We start from the raw sequence: 21,352 nt of genomic DNA, 5'->3' as shown, positions 1-21,352 counted from the left end.
GAGCATATCAAAAACACTTTCCTCCTTCTATTTTCCCCACAACAAGAATCCTGTGAGGTAGGTTGGGCTGAAAAAGAGCGACTGGACCAAAGTCGCCCAGCTGGTTTTCACCGCTAAAGTGGGACTTGAACTCAGAATCTCCTGTTTTCTTGCCTGGTGCCTTAACCACTAAACCAAACTGACACTCCAATATGTGTTATATGCAATGCTCCCAAGTATATTTATTTCTATATACAACATCTGCAAATAAGTATATGCATGTCTGTATTACAGTTTTGAAAGGAGAAGGGTTTTATGACAGATGCTTGTGAATTCTATTTCGGCAGATTATCCATTTCATATGGGGGAAAAAATCTGTGATGGATTTCTGTAATATCTCAACTAAAATTATTACTTTCCAATTAGAGGCAGTAGCATTCAGGGCCTCATCATTCGTGGAGTTTGCGTATAGAAGAAAAATGTTGAGTCATACATAATTCTTTCCTGCTGACAGTTCTGTACTCTGCTAGTTGTGCTTCAACTCAGCAAGTATATTTCAAGACTTTGTCTAGTCAATACACAGATGTTGCTTGTAATATAAATATACAATGTATTTCTCATTCTTATTCCTTCCCAACTTAAATTTCACCTATTGCTATTTGCCAGTTGTGTGGTTTGCCAGGTCTTAATTGTATAAGCAATGTCATGTCTCTGCCCCTGAATTATGTATCTGTTAGTTATTTTATAGCGACTGTGGCAATTATTGAATAATTGTTCTAATTCTATATTTCATTTGTATGTTTCATTGTGTTCTCTTTATAGTGAATGGTCTCTTTGCATGGGATTTTTATTTTTCCCAGTGCTGTAGCTTCTGTCACACTGTGACTTATTTATATGGTTTTTTTTCCACAGTGGATTTATTACAGTATTACAAAATCTGTTGATAAACAAGTGACTCTTCTTATATCAGAAGTTTTTAAAGCAACCAGGCTGGATGTAGTCTACCTGTCTCATATATCAGGGGTCCTTAATCCCTAGGCCATGGCCTACTACTGGGCCGTGAGCTATTCAGAACTGAGCTAACCAAAGAGGTGGGCAAATGCGCACACGCATCCCCACTTGCATGAGCAGTGGGCAAGTATGTGCACACGTGCTCCATTTGCATGTTTGCATTGGCAAACACACATACCTGCTGCTTGTTCAAATAGAGTTGCACGTGTGCCCACACTTGCACACCACTCATGCAGAACCATCCCCCCTCCACACACACACACCCCTTGCTGGTCCACAAAGCCGGAAAGATTGGGGAGCTACATAGGGCCTCTGTGGTTCAGACTGCTAATGCAGTCTGTTATTAACAGCAGCTGCCCGCAATTACTGCAGGTTCTAGTCCCACCAGGCCCAAGGTTGACTCAGCCTTCCATCCTTTATAAGGTAGGTAAAATGAGGACCCAGATTGTTGGGGGCAATAAGTTGACTTTGTATAAATATACAAATAGGATGAAGACTATTGCTAACATAGTGTAAGCCGCCCTGAGTCTTCGGAGAAGGGCGGGATATAAATGCAAATTAAAAAATATATACATACATATTCATACATAGGATAGACCAATGGTACTCTGAAGGGGGAGCATAGTCTTCCCCCTTCCCTGGTGAAGGAACAATCCAGACGTTCATTAGATGATAGATATACAGATAACCGAATCAGCAAGAGATGGTCGGCAATAACTATCAGAATCACTTGATAATTATGTAATCAGTCATGGGGAAGAATAAGTTCAAAGTACTAGTGAAGACTGATACAAAAATTGTGCTTGGAAAAGTAAGTTGCAAGCCTTTTACAAAATTCTGAAAATCTTCTTTCATACCTCATTTTGGGTTAAGTGCTGGCAATGCTCTAATCTTTCAAGAAAAACTTCTGTTGGTGACACAGAGAAAATGCAATAGTAATGATTGATTTTGGTGGGTGTACACCATCAAGAAAGTGTGAACTCTTAGCAATTACATACGTAGACTTTCTTCAGGTTGACCTGTTCCTAAACTGGTTCATCAGTTCTTTCATTGATGCACCCGTCACCTCTGTAACCAAATCTACCTATCTTCCTGCTGCTTGTCCTTCTCTTTCTTTCCACTTTTCCCAGCTTTAGAGCTTTCTCCAGAGCCTTTACATAATATATCTGAAATAAGATCATTTGAGCTTGGTCATTTCTGTCTTCAGTGAGAGATCTGGGTTGATTTGATCAATGATAGACTTGCCTATTTTCTTGGCTGAGAATGTTATTCTCCAAAGGGGTCCTTGATGCTCACTGAATTTGCTAGTTTTCATTCAAACATTTCATTACCCTTAACTAGGTAACATCATCAGTGCTAGTACTGATGATGTTTTCAGAGTTTCTGTGGTCCGCCAGCAGTCTGCAGAGCTGGCACCAGAGTCAGATAATGAGGAGGCTGGGGAGGACAATGGATCAGTCCTGGAGTCAGGGAAGCCCCGGACGAGGGCTCTGCGTTGGAGGCAGAGATGGGGCCAGGGCCATCTGGGAGGGATACAGGGACTCCGGAGCCTCCAGAGGCAGACAGCAGAGAGGCAGAGGAACAGGAGGAGCCTGTTCCTAGTGCACACATGCAAAGAACTGCTAAAAGGCAAGAGCAGCTAAAGCAAAACGGATGACTCGAGAGTAAGGCCAGGAGATGATTGGCCCCTCCCATAAGGCTTAAAAGAACAGCAACAGCTCTTGGGTTCTTTGTAGGAAAGCAACGTTGCTACAATTGTTTCTTGTTTCTGAACTTCATGGGGTTCTTGCCAAGAAAAGCCTTTGGCAGGGTGCCAAAGAAGACAAAGGTTTGTGATAAGGCCAAAGGACTTTTTCTGAAGGATTTTGTTTTGAAATTAATTTGGACTAGCTGAGAATGAAGTAATTCTCAGCTGTTCTAATAAAATATGTTTGTTTAGGACTGATTGCATCTGGTAATAACTACTTGGGCCTAGTCACAACAGTTTCTTGGAAAAATCAAATCCAGAAGCACACACAGATAAACTGCTACAGCAGGATTCATTAACTTCTTTATATTCAAAATAATACATGAAGTAAATTTACAATACCAACAGCAGATTCACAGTTTCATTTCAGCTCAGACCGGCAGACAAGTTCACACACACTGATTTCAGTTTCCCTTTACAGACTCAGAAGTTGCAGACTAAGACACGCCCTGGCTCCAGTCTGTCTCAGCTCCCAATTGGCTGATTTAGTTGCTATGCCTATTTGTTGGCTGACCTTGTTACCATGTCTTCCCAGTCATGAATATTCCGACAGGTGTTACCTAGTTTGGGTAATGAAATGTCTGCAAGAAAACAAACAAGCTCAGAGAGTACCAAGGACCCTTCATTTCAACCCTGAGCTACAAATATTCTCCTTTGTTGGTATTCTCCAGAGTTTTCCCCATTGGTAAAATGGAAAAGTGTGAATACTCGTTCTAGTAATAGAAAGCTAGTACTTCTTTGCTTCAGAGAGAAGAACCTCAATAACAGCTTTGGCCTGTGTTCTGTCAAAGACTCTCTGCTAATATTTTCTTCTATTAATTATGGGGACAAGAGTTCTATTTTGAGATGCTCTGGAAACACTAAAAGATATAAGAACAAGGTAAGAAGCCTTTTTGTTAGTAAAGAATTCTTAGTAAAGAATTCTACAATTCAAAGGAGAGAATCCTTTTCTGAACCAGGTTGATCAAACCCCCCGCATATCATGATTTTTGTCTGTGTTAATGATAACATGAATAGAGGTATCCCTGCCCAAAGTGTTATGATAGATTTCCAAGACACTTATTAATGTCACAATCATAAATATAGGGTCACAGTAATTGTTGGATGCTTAGGTCCAAAGCAATATTCTTTACAAATTAGTCTGAATATGTAGGTGGGGGAAAAAAAACTTAAATAATCTGGTTATTGCCATTGCTTTCCTTCCATAGTATTCTGCCAAGATTGATAGTGTTAATTTTTCTCTTCTGTATTTATATTAAAGATTGTCACTTGTAATATTTATCATAAAACCTAACTGTCATATGAACAGAGAAGCCTTTTGCCAGACATTTCGTTCTAAAGTATAATTATCCATGTATCCTGCTGTTAATGGCAGAAGATTCTAATTATTTCAAAATGAAATCATGATTCATAAGCTTTGAGCATATAATACATATACATTTACCATAGTTGGGCATTATTACAAAATTCATCATTTCCATTAGAACCCTCTGTTGCTGCACACAGATGCATTCCTTTTTTAACCGCTGCAATTGTTCATTCCATGCAATAGATCTCATATAAAATATTTTGAGGATATGGTTGGTGGATGTCTCCTTCCAACGGGCTAATTGCTGGTGTTCCCAATAACAACAAAAAGCCATGAATACATACATACATCGATATACATTGACACAGAGCCAAGCTGACTGGATATCGCTAGGTAGTTTAGCCAATGCTATTATCCTGAAGGGGAAAAATAGGGGAGTCAGAAATTAAGAAGTCTGAATGAGCAAATCTGGAATTATGACCTCTTGAAACATGCTAAAGGAACTAGAATCAGAAGCTGGTCAGGACTGATGTCATCCATTCTAAAACTTCAATATTTATTTATTTTTCTGGAGATGTTACTCGCTATGAACTACAACATGACAAACGGAAAGGCATACTTAAACAAACTCATCCTGGAGGTGCTTCAGGTCTTCCAGAACAGCTGAAAAAATGACAGCAGAAATGTGCAACCTTGGAGCCCATGCAACCTTTCAGGTCCCACCTTCAGAGACCTCCAAGCAGTGGTGGTATTTAGCCGGTTTTATCCGGGTTCGGGCGAACCAGTACCAGTGGCGGCAGAAGACTCCACCCACCCTCCCGGACATTATCAGGTCCTGTTTTTGACACACTGTGCATGCGCACTCACATTTGCGAACTGGTAGTGAAGGTAAGTGAAAACCACCCCTGCCTCCAAGTATTGCCAGGGGCAGCATTCTGGAGGTGAGAGAAGAGCTAGTGACACCAAAAAAATCAACTTAACCATATTCAGGAATGATTGTTATGCGTATTAATATCTTCAGGCATTGTGATTAAATATGATTCAATGAAAGTAAATCAGGCTTCTTGTTTGGCCATTCAAAAAACAGACCAGGAGAGCCTGCAACCTAGAAAAAGTTTCCTATCCCTGCTTTAAATGATTCCTTTCATAATTCAGCTTGTCGGATTAATGACCTTTGCAATACAGTGAAAGAGAAAAGAGATGGTAGAGATCAGTTAGATGTTTGACGAGTCACTTCTTTTGCATAAAAACTAAGAAGAAAGTGTAGAAAGTCTGACTTTCAAACGTTCTAAGAATATCTGGGATCAATAGCACCTATAGTCAAGCTTTCAAGGTAAGATTAATCTTTGCTTTAGAAAATCTTTTTTTCCAAAGGTGTGTGTTTCTTTTATAATTCATTTATCTAGGTCAAAGTGTTTAAGCTTGAGCTAGTTCCTAAGCTTGTGGGACCTATATTTAGACACCTTAGTAAAAACAGGCTCCCCTCCCCCCCCTTCCTGAGCTCAATATCTGTCTTACTAAAATCAATGGCAAATAGGATTGCTAAAACTAGGACATGTAAAAGCCTGCAAGAGAGGTGGAGGAAATAAATCCCGCCACTGAATTGTTTTATTATATTCACAGAGAAGAGCAAATTTGCAGCCAGGTTTGCGTTAAACAAAACTACATATCTAATGTTTCCCAGCAGTCATCTCAAAGTTCTTCTTCTTCTTCTTCTTTTGAAAAGTTGAAAAAGAACAAAAATGAGGCAGGATGGGCACTTTCAGGCCCTCTGACCACTGGTGATTCTTCTCTTCTGCTTGTAGTGCGTGGGGCAAATTAATTCTTAAAACACCTGATTTAAGATGGCATCCAAAAGTGCCATTACAGGAAACAGCTACAAAGTTCAAGGACTGTATTCTCTCCCTTTTTTCAGCATTAAAGACGCAGGTGAGATGAGCAGAATCCATGGAGATATAAATGGAAAGTCAAGTAATAGGACCTTGTCCTTTCCTCCCGTAGCTCACTGCATGCTTGCTCACCAATATACTCCATATTGCTCCTTACACTCACGGCAACATTTATATGATATTCCCCAGAGAAATGTAGCCAAACCTATGTATCTTTTGAATGCACCATTTCTGAAGATGTTCTCCTATATAGACTTAGACTTAGAATAAATTTATTGTCACTGTAAATGTACAGTAACGGCAAAGATTAAAATGAAATTTTAAGGGTCACCACCTCCAATATGCACTACATAATAAATAAATATTATGCGTATACAAATAAATATTATGCATATATAAATAAATAAATATGCCAAATAAATATGCCAAGACCTAAATAAATATTATGTATATACCCGTGTACCCACATATATTGTGTTTCCCCGAAAATAAGGCTGGGTCTTACATTAATTTTTGTTTCAAAAGACGCATTAAGGCTTTTTTCCTGGTTAGGTCTTATTTTCTGAGAAATATGGAACTAAATGCATCCGTCTGGTTGACAATCTTAACTGGGGCTTATTTTGTGGGTAGGGTTTATATTACGAGCATCCTGAAAATTCGTGCTGGGCTTATTTTCTGGTTGAGTCTTATTTTGGGGAAAACATGGTATAATATGACAAAAATTCTATATGTGAATTTATATACGTACACTCAGCAGTTGATACTATATCATAGATTTTGGGACACTGCTATATTTATCCTTGTTTTTATAAGAACCTTACAGGGACATGAATACATGGGTGGGAATGAGGAGTCAAGACAAGAGCAGAAGACAGATGGTATGATTCAGGTTTCATTATGGCAGTAAAGATCCTTCAGGCCCAAAGAAATTATGGAAATTGACCCTCATTCTTTCAAACCCAAGCTCTGCCGAAAACTTAACTAGTTTAAAACATGATAATACCAGAGGGTCCCCAGATCAACATCATCTGAAAAGTTTGGCATTTTAAGTTTTATTCCTAATGAGCATGGACATTTCAGTTTTGGAAATGAGGCCTTAAAATGAATTTCATTAAACAATTGAATAAGTAAGTAGCAACATTACTATAGCCACAGGCACATAGGATTCATATCTAGCTCCAATCTCCAATTCTGAGAAATACAGTGGCACAACCGTCAACTGTATTGTTAAAAAATGAGGGGCCAGAAGAGAGCTTTAACATGAATATGGAGATGGCGTATTAACATTCACGAGAGGCTGTCAACATAGCTGATGCAAACTCTCTTTGGCAGAAATACATGATGATACTGCAAGCTGGCAAAGAGAGAACCAGCTTGGGAAAGCTCTTTATGGTGCTATTTCATCCTTCCAAATGTTAAACAAGCTGTCTTTTACCAATTCAAAGCAACTTGAAAATGCAGCCACTTTAGACAGGCCTTGCCAAAGCTTTTGCAAAACACGAGGGACAACTCTTCATTCTACGGTTCCTCAACTCGACTCTGACAGAGATTTTAAATGGCAAGATAATCTCTAGCAAAGTTATGCTTCTTTGTTTGGAGATGCCTGTTAAACAAGTGACGCATTGTACATGCTCATTTTTAGTTTAACTCTCAACAAGAAAACTGGCAGATTTTTTGCATAACTTTCTGAGCAGAGACATACACAGAGGCTAGGATATAAGAAGTAGTCCAGTTAGCTAATGATGGATGCGTTCACTTTGGTTCATTTGGGAAACGTAGTCCGGATTCAAAGGGATCCTGGTGAAAACTCTATAACATTTATTTCTGGCAGATGACCTGAATGAGTTTTACTGCAGGTTTGAAAGGAAACTACAGCCACCTATCTCCACAACCCCCATCTCAGACACACCAACAACAGCCAAGCCTCCTATAACTGACCCCATTTCATTGGGTTCACAACCCCTAGTGATCACAGAAAAGGAAGTGCAGGACCTATTTCACAGACAAAAGCCAGGAAAAGCTCCAGGCCCAGAAGATAACTCCTTCTTGCTTAAAAGTCTGTGCTGACCAATTGGCCCCCATCTTCACCCATATTTTCAATAAATCACTAGAGATGTGTTATGTTCCTTCTTGCTTCAAACGCTCTTGCATCATCCCAGTGCCGAAGAAGCCCAACATCAAGGAACTGAATGACTACAGACCAGTTGCTTTAACATCTGTAATCATGAAAACCTTTGAAAGGCTAGTGCTTTCCTACCTGAAAACCATCACGGATCCGCTGTTAGACCCCTTGCAATTTGCATACCGAGCAAATAGATCAACAGATGATGCTGTTAATATGGCTCTGCACTATATCCTACAACATCTTGAGTCTCCAAAGACCTATGCAAGGGTCCTTTTTGTAGACTTTAGTTCAGCATTCAAACCATCATTCCAGACATTCTTCTAACTAAGCTAAACCAGCTACAGGTACCGGAACAGACTTGTAAGTGGATCACAAGCTTCCTAACAAACAGGAAGCAGCAGGTGAAGCTAAGCAAGATCACATCAAATACCTGTACAATTAGCACAGGGCCCCCAAGGCTGTGTGCTCTCCCACTTCTCTCTCTGTATACCAATGACTGCATCTCCAATGATCCATCTGTTAAGCTACTGAAGTTCGCAGATGACACAACAGTGATTGGTCTCATTCGAGACAATGACGAATCCGCATATAGACAAGAGGTCGAACGACTAGCCTTGTGGTGCAACCAAAACAATCTGGAACTGAACACACTCAAAACCGTAGAAATGGTGGTAGACTTTAGGAGAAATCCTTCCATACTTCCACCTCTCACAATACTTCACAACACAGTATCAACAGTAGAAACCTTCAAATTTTCTGTATCTCAAGATATCTCAAATATCTCTTGAGATATTTGAGATATCTCAAATATCTCAAGATCTCAAATGGACAGCTAACATCAAAAACATCATTAAAAAAGGACAACAAAGAATGTTCTTTCTGCGCCAACTCAGTAAGCTCAAACTGCCCAAGGAGCTGCTGATCCAATTCTACAGAGGAATTATTGAGTCTGTCATTTGCACCTCTATAACTGTCTGGTTCGGTTCTGCAACCCAACAAGAAAAACACAGACTTCAGAGGATAATTAGAACTGCAGAAAAAATAATTGCCTGCCTTCCATTGAGGACCTGTATACTGCACGAATCAAGAAGAGGGCCGTGAAAATATTTGCAGATCCCTCGCATCCTGGACATAAACTGTTTCAACTCCTACCCTCAAAACGACGCTATAGAACACTGCACACCAGAACAACTAGACACAAGAACAGTTTTTTCCCGAAGGCCATCACTCTGCTAAACAAATAATTCCATCAACACTGTCAGACTATTTACTGAATCTGCACTACTATTAATCGTTTCATCGTTCCCATCACCAATCTCTTTCCACTTATGACTGTATGACTATAACTTGTTGCTGGCAATCCTTATGATTTATATTGATATATTGACCATCAATTGTGTTGTAAATGTTGTACCTTGATGAACGTATCTTTTCTTTTATGTACACTGAGAGCATATGCACCAAGACAAATTCCTTGTGTGTCCAATCACACTTGGCCAATAAAATTCTATTCTATTCTATTCTATTCTCTTCTGTAATGTGGATACAAAACCCTACCCTCATTGTAAGTGGTTCGAAAGCATGCAAACAATCTTAAGGAGAGGAAAAATACTTTCTTCAAAATCAAAGTTTCAATAAGGAAAGTTTTCCACATAACCGGATGCTCAGTTCTCCCAAGTAAGTATTTGTCATATGGTTGCATTTGCTGATAAATTATAATCACCTCACATACTTACTACAGTAAGTTTCTAATAATTTGTCTTTTATATTTGCTTTCAATAATTTTGTGACCTTGTAAGCTCAAGAAAATAATCTTCTTCTTTTTTATGTCATTCTATCTTGCTTATCAAAACCTATTTTCAACAATCCTGCTGATTGACAGACAGTATAACTGGGTGACATTTTACAGCATACTTCAATGAAGTAATGAGTTTAAACTCTATGATTGCTAGATTAAAAGAACAAAAGGTGGAAAACCTGGATCATAGAGTGGATTGGAACACCCCAAGGCTTAAGGAGAGAACTAAGCCATAGAGCAGATATATAGATATAGATATAGATATAGATATAGATGTTTTCTGAGGTTTTCGCGGGTGTTTGCATGTAGGTCCTTGGCTATTCGGGTTCTCTCCCGCGTAAAATTGGTAGTGTCTTGGCGACGTTTCGATGAAGTCTCATTCGTCATCTTCAGGCTTCAGCTTTGTGCTTCTGGGAGCAATGTGTGATTGCAGCTGTTTCTTCCTTTTTAACTGCTAGTGGGGGTTTGAACTGATTGGGTGGGAGCTTGGCTGTGCTCTGATTGGATGGGTTTTTTTAGATAGATAGATAGATAGATAGATAGATAGATAGATAGATAGATAGATAGATAGATAGATAGATTAGATATAGATACAGAAACAGAAACAGAAACAGATACAGATACAGATACAGATACAGACATTTGAATGTCTATCAAGCACACCAGAAATCTTTTTTGTAGTTTGCTGATATTTGAAGCCTCTTCAGTTACTTGGATAATTGACTGATTTCCCCACAAAACCTCTCACCTGCCCCTGTTCTCCCCCCACCCCCCATTTCTCTCAGATTATCTCAAATTGAGTATGATTTCTAATACTACGAGGCATGTCCAATTAGTTTTCTGGTAGTCATACAGAAGTATTACTTGCTTTTTTTTAATTATCCCGTTAAATTGTATCCAAAATATATAACGCAGTTTGGTTGCAACTATATTTGTCTCCTTGAAGTTATAAATTCACAGTAGCCACGGCAGTAGACAGAAATTCAACATTTAAAGCAAATTCTACTCACACACCCCACACAAAGACAAATAAGCTTTCAGTGATGGTTCAATTCCTAGGATATTTTTTTGGTGCCTTTAAAAGTCTCTTCCTTTTAAGAAAGCTTCTCGTCTTCTGACTGCCACAGTGATTCTACTTTCCTCATTCTTGTATTTTACACCTTTCCCAAATTTTTAACAAATATTTAGGGAATTAAAACAAGCATATTTTATTTTTTTAACTATTATTTTATTGGATAGTGTTATCTTGCTTGTATAGATTTCAAGAACTCCCTACACAGACCACAATTTGATAGTGAGCTCAAATTCTAAAATTATCTGACTCTGCAAATAAATGTTAACCTCAGAACACTAAGAATTCAGCAACAAAACCAGCCAAAGTGCTGTTGTTCCTGTTTACCAAGTAATACAGAAAAAGCAACCAATACAGAAAAAGTACCAAATCAAATTAAGAACACTTACTAATTCTCAATTTTCCTTCCAGTATTTAATAACATTAGGAACATAAATCATGTACCCCTTCACTGATATTTTTGATCCTCCAATCCATCATTAAAATACTCTTAATCCAGAGTTTTAATCCTTGGCACTATGTCTTTTAAACTCTATACTGAAGAATTTAGAATCAGTTTGCATTAGTTATTTACTTAGTCATCAAAAACCGGCTAATATTTTTGTAATCACTTTCAGCAAGTCGAGTAGAAAAGTATCACTTCTTAGAGAACCTGAGAGTATCTTTTAAAAAAACAAAACAAAAAATATTATGGTAAAATTACCATTTAAAAATTCTTGGCCTGCACTGCCTAGTTTTGGAGACTGTTTTTTAACTGAAAGTGCTGTAGTAGTTAACTTACTGACCTGAGTTTTATGAGATTCCTTCTGAGTCATGAATAAAATTGGTATTCATTTTCTGCCTTACTTGTTGTATATTCAAATACTGAGCGAGTTGTCCATTGACTTAATAATGCTGCCAGCTCATTTATTGCTATTCAACTCTTCTCTTGCTTGGCAGTCACATTCAGAGTTGATGTTTTAGTACCTAAGAGAACAGAAAGCAGCAAAAAATCTGAATAGTTATGCCATTTTTTTCCACTCTTAAGGACAACCTGGTGTGAATTTGGTAGTTAAGAAAATTCAGCCATTATTTCTCTGATTTCATACCTCACAGGTTTCATTAATTTCTTTTTATTCAATGAGCTCTAATATATTGTCTAACCACAGGTTTGAGCACTGGAAGATGAAGGAATTAGCCATCGTGTTTGCAACCGTGGCAGAGCTTTTTAAAGGACACAAAACTCGTAAGCCTCACTTTCTAATCACTTTCAAAAACTGCCTATTAACTAAAAGTTATAGGCCTTTAGAATGAAAATTTTGAAAAGCTGCCAGGTGAGTTAAGCTTCAACTCAGAACAAAATAAAAACTAATTACAAGCTTAAGAACATAAAAAGACCTTGAAATAAACAGCAAAAAGCTAAATAACATTTTGATCTAAGAAAGTTACAAGCAGGTTAATGAGCCAGTTAATTTTGAAATGTTGATTAAGGTTTTGGAATTAACTATAACAAATAAATAGTTTCTCATGGGAACCAGAATTATTCTGGTTATCCTGGCTCATAATAAAGATAACTAACTTTATAGTTTTAGAAACTGGACAATAAAGGAAAAAACCACAAGCCTCCTTTTACTATTAGTTAAACTTAAAAAGTATTAAAAATGTCATAACTTTGGAAGTATTAAAGGAATTGTTTGAAGACTGGAGCCAGGAATGAATAACTACAATACCAATATTTAAGGTTTCATGGATTTATAGATAAGGATGGATTATAGGATGAAGATATATTTGTTTGTAACCTTATAGGAGGTGAAGAATTACTAAATTTATCTGTACTTGTTTGCAATGAAGGCTGGAAGTCACTTTATATATTTCTTTTATTTTTCTTTATCATATTCTTTCTTTTTCTTTCTTTTTTTCTTGCACTTTTTCTTCTTTCTTACAATTCTTTTTTTCTTTGAGTTTAGTTTATATTGGGTTTTACTATTGCAATCAAAATACTTAACAATTCAATACCAAACAAACGAGCTTAATTTGTTACAGAAAGGCCTTTGATTGTGTTGCCATTTCATGCTATGGAGTATGCTTAGAAAAATTTGGAATTCTCATTGTCCTCATGTGAAACTCAAATGGTAGGCGGGGCAGGAAATCGTAGTCTGGATGGAACATAGTGAAGCAGATGGGCTTCCAGGTATGTCAAGGAATAAGGCAAAAATGTGTATTCTCTTGTTATGTATGTGTGTGTGTGTTTGTGTGTATATATATATACACACATATATATACATACACACACACACACACAAATACTGAACATATATTAAGGGAAGCTAGATTGAAAGATAAAGTGTGGATTTAAAATTGAGAAAGAATTATCAACAGAAAAAGGTGCTGGGCTGATGGTGCTATTGTGGTGCTGAAAATGCAAATGAAAGTCAAGAAACACAATAAAAAATGGATTAAGATTAAATGTAATGGTGAACAAATTAATGGCGATGGCTACAGACATCAGCTGTAGAATTAACTTTTCTATACAAGACTGCAATGCAGAGGTGGGTTTCAGCAGGTTCTGACCAGTTCTGGAGAACCGGTAGCAGAAATTTTGAGTAGTAAGGAGAACCGGTAGTAAAAATTCTGACTGGCCCCACTGCCATCTATTTTCTGCCTCCCAATTCCCAGCTGATCGGTAGAAAATGGGATTTTGCAGTAACCTTCCCCTGGATTGGGGACAGAATGGAGATTTTACAGTAACCTTCCCCCGGAGTGGGGAGGGAATGGAGATTTTACAGTATCCTTCCCCTGCCACACCTACCAAGCCACGCCCACCAAGCCACACCCACAGAACCGGTAGTAAGAAATGTTGAAACCCACCACTGCTGCAATGCTGGAAAAGATGGAAGAAAGAGAAGAGGAAGATTGTCAGGTGGGTGGATGGTTTTGATCACAGTATTGGAAGACCTGGAAGGAAAGTGTTAGGGACAGATCATCCTGGAGAAGGTGTATTTATGTGGTTGCTATAAATTGACACCAATCTGATGGCACATAATAAAAAAAAATACATACTTATTAAGATAAATATAGAAACAGCTGAAGCAACTTCACCTTCATGCATTAAAAGCAGTCTGTGGTTTGATAACCATCTTTTCCCAATATTAAAATGAGACCATACAAATCTTGTATATAATTCTCAGATTCATTTAGGAATATAGGTGGAGTTGGATTACACAGGAGAATTCTGTGCAAAATACCAAAGGATATCATAGTTGTTGGCAGCTTTAAGCAAAAAGAAAACAACATTTGGGATGCTGGAAATATTTTTCCCTTTCTTTGCGATTCAAGTAGATTTATGAAATATTTATTGTGCTGCTAAGGAAAGGATGTTTCCATTTATCATCAGGATAGCTGATAAGATGTGCTGCTTCTCTGTAACCTTACTGATGAATAAGCACATCTTTCATATTAAAATAAATATTGAAAATAATAGTTCCACATCTGAAAGAAAATATCTCTTTCAGTTTAGATGTGCTTGAGTTGTTTAAATAGAGATAAAAGCAGGTAGGCATTCCAGCTTCTTAATCCATGTATTTAATAATCAGTGGTAGAGTTTATATTATATGTTAAACTGTAGAAATCACTGGGTAATACAAGAGTGTATTATAAAGTAGTCGGGAGGGGATTGTTCACATTTGTGGAAATGTGGAAATACATATAATACTTTCCTAGATCACAACTTATTGGGAGACTCAAATATTTATGATACAGATATCTAGATTTCTCTCTGCTCATTCAGGACATTCAGGAGTTCCAAGTTACGCACAGTAGTCTTCATGCATTTAGTAATTATATTTTTAAAAACAATGTATGCATGCTTCAGAAGGTGATTTAGAGAAGGACTGCACTCCTATTTGGACCTGGAGAGCATATCTCAGTAGTATCCATGAAGCTTTGGCAGGAGTAACACTTCTTCCATTTATAAAGGTAAAAGTTCCCCTTGTACATAAGTGCTAGTCGTTTCTGACTCTAGGGAATGGTGCTCATCTCTGTTTCAAAGCCAAAGAACCAGCGCTGTCTGAAGACATCTCTGTGGTCACATGTGGCCGGCATGATTAAATGCCAAAGGCGCACGGAACACCTACACTACCATAAGTGGTCCCTATTTTTCTACTTGCATTTTTTATGTGTTTTCAAACTGTTAGGTTGGCAGAAGCTGGGAAAAGTAACGGGAGCTCACCCTGTTACGCAGCACTAGGGATTCGAACCACTGAACTGCCGACCTTTCGATTGACAAGCTCAATTCCATTTATACCATGCTCCTATTTCTCATAGGCAGTCTCAGTGGATGATTATTCAAACTTGCACTCTAATCCTGTGATGAACGTGTAGTTGGGATTTTGTAAGCTATTTGCTCAATTGTGTATAGCAAAGAAACCATATGAATGGGTTTTGCAGATTTTAAATAAAGGCACAAGCATCTGGCATGCACAATCCACCACTAGCCCTGGATGGGCTGGCACTGCCCCAAAAGGATCCAATAAATATTTCAAGGATCCTTGAAATAAGTAAGTAAGTAAGTTCAAGGATCCTTGGACTTACAGCTCCTGATAGAAAAGCAGGTGGCAGCCATGGCCTAGAGGACCTTTCCACAACTTAGGGTGGTGCACCAATTGAGCCTGTTCCCTGAGCAGGAGGCTTTGCTCACAATCCTTTGCACTCTCATGACCTTTCTTTCTGGACTCCTGCAATGCAATGAATTCTACATGGGACTATCCTTGAAGAACTTTCAAAAATTCTGAAAGTTCATCTGGTGTAGAATCCCTACTGGGGTAGTAAATAGTTGTTGGATATTTGACACACGTAATACCACTGCTTCATGAGCTGCATCGGTTGTCGGTGTGTTTCCAGGGTGCAAAGAGATGGTTATCATCTTTAAAGCCCTTCATGGATTGGGGACCATTGTCTCCCAGTTGTTTCTATCCATCCAATTTGGTCAGTCAGATTGTGCATGCTGTGGGTCCCATTAGGCAAGGAATACCAGCTGGTAGTAACCAGGAAATGTACTTTCTTTACTGCAACCGCTGCCCTCTAGAATATTCTCCCTTCGGATATCAGGATGATTCCAACTCTGTTGGTCTTTTGTAAAGTTATGAAGACTTGGTTATGAGGCCTGGGGGTCCCAAGTGTGTTAAAGGCCCCATTTCCTTGGCTGTATTAACATCCTAAGCCTAACCATTTTATTTGGTGCCATATTTATTTTGTACTGTTTAAATAGTTTTAATTGTTTATAATTGTTTTCATGTTGAATTGAATAGAATAGAATAGAATAGAATAGAATAGAATAGAATAGAATAGAATAGAATAGAATAGAATAGAATAGAATAGAATAGAATAGAATTTTTTATTGGCCAGGTGTGATTGGACACACAAGGAATTTGTCTTGGTGCATATGCTCTTAGTGTACATAAAAGAAAAAATACGTTCATCAAGGTACAACATTTACAACACAATTCATGGTCAGTATATAAAAATAAATCATAAGGATTGCCAGCAACAAAGTTACAGTCATACAGTCATAAGTGGAAGGAGATGGCTGATGGGAACTATGAAAAAATTAATAGTAGTGCAGATTCAGTAAATAGTTTGACAGTGTTGATGGAATTATTTGTTTAGCAGAGTGATGGCCTTCGGGAAAAAACTGTTCTTGTGTCTAGTTGTTCTGGTGTGCAGTGCTCTATAGCGTCGTTTTGAGGGTAGGAGTTGAAACAGTTTGTGTCCAGGATGTGAGGGGTCTGTAAACATTTTCATAGCCCTCTTTTTGATTCATGCAGTATACAGGTCCTCAATGGAAGGCAGGTTGGTAGCAATTATTTTTTCTGCAGTTCTAATTATCCTCTGAAGTCTGTGTTTTTCTTGTTGAGTTGCAGAACCGAACCAGACAGTTATAGAGGTGCAAATGACAGACTCAATAATTCCTCTGTAGAACTGAATCAGCAGCTCCTTGGGCAGTTTGAGCTTCCTGAGTTGGCACAGAAAGAACATTCTTTATTGTCCTTTTTTAATGATGTTTTTGATGTTAGCTGTCCATTTTGGATCTTGCGATATGATAGAACCTAGAAATTTGAAAGTTTCTACTGTTGATACTGTGTTGTCTAGTATTGTGAGAGGTGGAAGTATGGAAGGGTTTCTCCTAAAGTCTACCACCATTTCTTTTCTGTGCTCTGATTGGCTGTATATATATATAGTGCTCTGATTGGCTGGGGTGTATATATATAGTAGGTCTTTGATTATTCGGTTTTCTCAGAAATTGGAAGCATCTTGGCACGCCTCTGAAGTGTCAACGTTGCAAGACACTTGTCCAATTTTACGCTGGAGAAAACCCACTTTGAAAAACTCATACATACAAACACCCGCGAAAACCTCAGAAAACATATATATATAGTATATAGATAGATAGATAGATAGATAGATAGATAGATAGATAGATAGATATAGATATAGATATAGATATATAGATATACTATATATATATATATATATTTGTTTTCTGAGGTTTTATATATATATATATATAGGTCTTTGGTTGTTCGGGTTTTCTCCGTAAAATTGGAAGTGTCTTGGCGGCTTGACAAGTCTCATTCGTCATCTTCAGGCTTCAGCTCGTGCTTCTGGGAGCAATGTGTGATCGCAGCTGTTTCTTCCTTTTAACTGCTAGTGGGGTTTGAACTGATTGGGTGGGAGCTTGGCTGTGCTCTGATTGGATGGGGTTTTTCTGTGCTCTGATTGGCTGGGGTGTGTCCTGTGTTGGTGGGGGCTTGGTTGTGCTCAGTCTAATCTGTGCTGCAGGGGATTTGAGCTGGTGAGCTGCACTGCTGCTGTTTGGCTTCGTGTTCGTGGTCGCTACATCTTCGTAGTGGGTGTCAGTCTGCTGCATGTATGGATTGAGGGTTTGAAGTGGCTAATGTTGCAGCTGCGGTCTGGCTTCTGGTCCTTGGTCGTGCTTCCTGATCAGTGTGGTTTGGGTGTGCTTTCTGGGTGGATGTGTGGTGGTGACATCCTGTGTGGACCTCGTGAGTGTGGGTCTGGTGTCATTCCTCGTGTTAGGGACACGTTTGTCAATAAGGGCAGGTTTCCAAATGGCTGGTAGGCGGAGGTATCATCTCGCTTGTTCATGCTGTGTGGGCGTTTTCTATCTCGATGGCTTCTCTGATTATTCTGTTGTTAAAGTGTTCAGTTTTGGCGATAGTTCTGGTCTTTAAAGTCAATATCGTGTCCTGTGACTTTAAAGTGTTGGACCAGGGAAGAAGTTGGTTCCTCTTTTGAATGAGTTCTTGTGTTCTTCAATGCGCACTTATTCTTCTGTTAGTTTGTCCAATGTATGTGGTGGGGCAGGCGGTGCATGGGATTTCATATACTCCTTGATTTTCTAACTCAATTTTGTCTTTGGGGTTTCTTAGGATGGTGGATATTTTTTGGTTTGTGCAGAATGCTGTCTTGATGTTATGTTTGTGGAGGATCTTGCTGATTCTGTCTGTGGTGCCTTTTATATATGGGAGGAGGGCTGTGGCATTTTCTTGCTCTCTGTCTTGGGTTTTAGTGGGGGTTCTTTTGGATTAGATTGGTAATCTTATTTCTCTGGAATCCATTGGATGTTAGTACGTTGGTGAGAGTGTGTAGTTCGGTTTTTAGGTGTTGTTCGCCAGCTAAGCATTTTGTTCTAGAGATGAGTGTCTTGGCTACGGAGTTGATCTGTGCTGGGTGGTGGTGTGAGAGTGCATGCAGATAGCGGTTTGGGTGTGCTTTCTGGGTGGATGTGGTGGTGACATCCTGTGTGGACCTCGTGAGTGTGGGTCTGGTGTCATTCCTCGTGTTAGGGACACGTTTGTCAATAAGGGCAGGTTTCCAAATGGCTGGTAGGCGGAGGTATCATCTCGCTTGTTCATGCTGTGTGGGCGTTTATCTCGATGGCTTCTCTGATTATTCTGTTGTTAAAGTGTTCAGTTTTGGCGATAGTTCTGGTCTTTTAAAGTCAATATCGTGTCCTGTGACTTTAAAGTGTTGGACCAGGGAAGAAGTTGGTTCCTCTTTTGAATGAGTTCTTGTGTTCTTCAATCGTGCACTTATTCTTCTGTTGGTTTGTCCAATGTATGTGGTGGGGCAGGCGGTGCATGGGATTTCATATACTCCTTGATTTTCTAACTCAATTTTGTCTTTGGGGTTTCTTAGGATGGTGGATATTTTTGGTTTGTGCAGAATGCTGTCTTGATGTTATGTTTGTGGAGGATCTTGCTGATTCTGTCTGTGGTGCCTTTATATATGGGAGGAGGGCTGTGCCATTTTCTTGCTCTCTGTCTTGGGTTTTAGTGGGGGGTTCTTTTTGGATTAGTTTGGTAATCTTATTTCTCTGGAATCCATTGGATGTTAGTACGTTTGTGAGAGTGTGTAGTTCGGTTTTTAGGTGTTGTTCGTCAGCTAAGCATTTTGTTCTAGAGATGAGTGTCTTGGCTCTGAGTTGATCTGTGCTGGGTGGTGGTGTGAGAGTGCATGCAGATAGCGGTTTGTGTGTGTTTTCTTCTGGTAGATGGTGTGTCCTAGGGAGCCATTGGGTTTCTTGTAGACTAAGACATCTAGGAAGGGAAGTTGGTTGTTAACTTCTGTTTCCATGGTGAACTGTATTTTGGGGTGTAGGCTATTGAGGTGTGTGAGGAAGTTTTCAAGTTTTTCTTTCCCGTGTGGCCAGATTATGAAGGTGTCGTCTACATATCTGAGCCAGAGTTTGGGTTTGTGATCAGATTTTTCTAGTGCTTGGGTTTCAAAGTGTTCCATGTAGAGGTTGGCAATGACAGGTGAGAGGGGTGATCCCATGGGTGCCTTCTTTTTGTTTGTATTTTTGTCCATTATAGATGAAGTATGTGTTGGATAGGCAGTGGTTGGTTAGATCTAGTATGTGCTTGGGGGGGTTATATTTGTTTTGGATAGCTGTCAAGGCTTCTTTGATTGGCACTTGGGTGAAGAGGGATATGACATCAAAGCTCACGAGTAGGTCGCTGGGCTGTAAGTTTTGTTTCTTTATGATCTCTATGAACTGGAATGAGTTTTTTACGTGTGAGGCGATGGATTCTGCATAGGGCTGTAGTTGTTTGGCGAGAAATTTGGCTAGGTTTTGTAGAGGTGAGCCTATGGAGCTGACTATGGGTCTGAGTGGGGTTCCTTCTTTGTGTATCTTGGGGAGGCCGTAGAGCTTAGGGCATCTGGATGATTTCTCTCTGGGAATGATTCTTTGTTGGATTTCTTCGCTGATGGGGAGGCTTTTATTTTGGATCTAGTGGTTTTCTAGGTAGGTGGTGGGGTCTGTTTTAGGGGCTTGTATGCAGGGTCTTGGAGTAGGTTGGTTAATTTGGTTTGGTAGTCAGATGTGTTCATAACCACCGTGGCGTTGCCCTTGTCTGCTGGTAGGATTATTATGCTGGTATCTTTTTTCAGGTTAAGTAGTGCTGTCTGTTCCTCTTTGGGTAAGTTGCTTTTGGGTGGCTTGCTGCTGCAGAGGATGTTGGTGATTTCGAGTCTGATTTTGTTAGCGTCATCGGTTGATTTTGGTCAGGCTGGTTTCAACTCCGCATATAATGGTCTCAGTGGGGATGTATTTGGGAGTGACTGCAAAGTTGAATCCTTTGGAAAGGACATCGGTTTCAGCTTTGGTGAGGATCCTATCTGAGATGTTATGCACTGTTTGTTTCATGTGTTGCTGTGAGGGTGGAGGGTTTGTTTCTGGCGTTCTTGTAGTCTTGGAGTTTGTTGGTGTGCGTGTCTGTCTTGAGGGTGGTCTGTGTTTGACTCTCAGGCGGCAAGTTGTTTGGATTTGTCCCAAGGTGCCGGGTGCATCTTGTTGCTGAGTTTGAGGTGAAGTGTGAGGAGATCTTTGTTGATTTGATCTAGGAGGAATCTTTTTGTGTGAAGTTCATTTCTGATTAAGGCCAATTCTGTTCTTTTTAGGATCGTTTGGTGGCTGCAGAGTTGGAGTGGAATTTCAATTGGAAGCATTTGGGGATTAAATTTTCATCGCGGCAGTTTAAGTAGGAATGCGAGGTCACATAAAATGGAAGCTCTTGGACTTCTAGTTTTCATAGGTCCTGGTCAGATGGTGGATTTCCTCCCGTAGAGGTGCAATATTTGTTTTCTGAGGTTTTCACGGTGTTTGTATATAGGTCTTTGGTTGTTGGGTTTTCTCCGTGTAAAATTGGAAGTGTCTTGGCGGCGTTTCGTGAAGTCTCATTCGTCATCTTCAGGCTTCAACTTCGTGCTTCTGGGAGCAATGTGTGATCAGCTGTTTCTTCCTTTTAACTGCTAGTGGGGTTTGAACTGATTGGGTGGGAGCTTGGCTGTGCTCTGATTGGATGGGGTTTTCTGTGCTCTGATTGGCTGGGGTGTGTCCTGTGTTGGTGGGGGCTTGGT

The 21,352-nt window shown here is 39.3% G+C and overlaps 1 pseudogene; it reads right to left on the bottom strand.

Moving 5' to 3' along the window:
- Window positions 1–20,630, bottom strand: part of LOC131194045 (uncharacterized) — a 28,534-nt pseudogene extending 7,904 nt beyond the window's left edge.
- Between the last annotated feature and the right edge of the window lie 722 nt (window positions 20,631–21,352).

The sequence above is a fragment of the Ahaetulla prasina genome, chromosome 1 (genome assembly GCF_028640845.1).
Source record: "Ahaetulla prasina isolate Xishuangbanna chromosome 1, ASM2864084v1, whole genome shotgun sequence".
Classification (NCBI taxonomy): Eukaryota; Metazoa; Chordata; class Lepidosauria; order Squamata; family Colubridae; genus Ahaetulla; species Ahaetulla prasina.
Note: the sequence above shows the minus strand (reverse complement) of the source record. Positions and strands in the feature narration are given on the sequence as shown.